The sequence below is a fragment of the Piliocolobus tephrosceles genome, chromosome 7, assembly GCF_002776525.5.
Source record: "Piliocolobus tephrosceles isolate RC106 chromosome 7, ASM277652v3, whole genome shotgun sequence".
Lineage (NCBI taxonomy): Eukaryota > Metazoa > Chordata > Mammalia > Primates > Cercopithecidae > Piliocolobus > Piliocolobus tephrosceles.
In genome coordinates, this window is record NC_045440.1 from 40,423,652 (window position 1) to 40,425,340 (window position 1,689).

A 1,689-nucleotide genomic window follows, 5' to 3' on the forward strand; every position below is an offset into this window, starting at 1 on the left:
GCCCCTCGGCTACTTACCGGGAGGAAGTAGAGCCCGGATCCCGGAGACCCGGGCCGGACCGCCGAGATGCCCCAAACTGACACGGCCGCCATCTTGGAGACAGTGAGCTCCAGCCGGGGGGAGGGGAGGCGAGGCGGCGGAACAGCCGCGGGGGGAGGGGAGCGTCGCGAGAGAACGGCGGCCTGGGGGAGGGAGCGGGAAGAGCCTGGGCGGGAGGCGAGGGGAGGCGGAGGCCCGGCAGCGCAGGAGGGGGGCGGCCGAGAGCGGGAAGAGCTGGGCCGAGAGCCGGGAAAGGCCGGAGGGCGGGGCGGGGCAGCAGGGAAGAGCCGGCCGGCGGGGTCACGTGGGGCCGGTACAAAAGGCCAAAGCCAGGGTGGGAGGAGGACTCGGTGGGGCTGGAGGCCGTTGAGCGTGGCCTCCTTCTGTACCTTCTCACGCGTTTAAGTCAGACAGCGACCCGGGAGAGGAGGAGCTGGTGCACCCCATGCCACCACTGGGGAAACTGAGGGCAGGCGCCTGGGTGGGGTGGCTTCAGTGTGGCACGGAAATCCGGCAGCCACGCAGGATGGGAACTCTCGGCAGCGTCTGTTTACAGTTAGTGAGCCCTCCCTCCCCACTCATTTGCCTGCAGAGCGACTGTCCGGAGCCCGAGACCGGGGTCCGCCCGAAGGCGGGGCCTGAGGGGCTGCGAGGAGGCGATTTCCCGTCCTCACCCCTGGCTGCTCGTCTCAGCCCCCGAAGGTTCTCTTCTGTTGGTGGGAAGATTGGGGAGAGGGTGGAACCAGAGGCACCCGTCTTAAGCCTTTCAGCAGTGACTTCATTTTTTCCCTCCCCCAGCGGCTGAGAGGGTTCTTGAACCTCACTAGAGCTATTTTATGGGAAACTCCACAGACCTGGGTCATGTGACTTGGACAAGGTCACACAGCTAGTGTGTGGCGCACACCTGAGCCTGGGACTGAGATTTGTCTTATTCCAAAGCCGGTCTTCCCTTCTTGCCCTGTGGAGAACTCTTGTCCATACTTAGAGCGGAACCAGGAGCAGGCACTTCGTGGCCTGCCTGTCCTCTACTGGCTGCATGGACGTTTCTTTGTCTTGCCTTTCATTTAGTTTAAACTATCTGATGCAGAGATTGAGTCATACTTTTTTTTTTTTTTTTGAGACAGTCTCGCTCTGTCGCCCAGGCTGGAGTGCAGTGGTGCGATCTTGGCTCACTGCAACCTCAAATTCCCGGGTTCAAGCGATTCTCCTGCCTTATCCTCCGGAGTGGCTGGGACTACAGGCGCCCGCCATCATGCCTGGCTTATTTTTGTATTTTTAGTAGAGACGGGGTTTCACCATGTTGGCCAGGCTGCTGGTCTCGACCTCCTGACTTCAAGTGATCCGGCCTCCTCGGCCTGCCAAAGTGCTGGGATTACAGGTGTGAGACACTGTACCTGGCCAAGTCATACTTTTTTTTTTTTTTTTTTTTTTTCTGCATTCACTGGAAAGGCAGTAGACATGAAAAAGACATACTAAATGTTTAATAGTTTACATGGAAGTGTATCCTGCTGCTAGACCTTTATCTGCCCTGTCCCCAACCCTGTACGACCGACCCCACCTAGACTGTCGCCCCCAATACCTCATTGTATCTCAGCTTTAGCTTTTAAGGGCCTCCCTCTCACCCATTGCCTTAACTTCCATGCTGACTTC

General features: G+C 58.6%; 1 protein-coding gene across 3 annotated transcripts in view; it reads right to left on the reverse strand.

Annotated features, from left to right (window-relative positions):
* Positions 1-561, reverse strand: part of KAT6A (lysine acetyltransferase 6A) — a 121,575-nt gene extending 121,014 nt beyond the window's left edge. For 2 of the 3 annotated variants that reach the window (XM_023214475.1, XM_023214471.1), the window contains exon 1: positions 18-164. The gene's annotated coding sequence lies outside the window, so the exon portion shown is untranslated. Of the gene's footprint in view, positions 1-17; positions 165-428 lie in introns of those variants that run through there. The other variant, XM_023214474.3, reaches the window with a different exon arrangement.
* Positions 562-1,689: the final 1,128 nt, after the last annotated feature.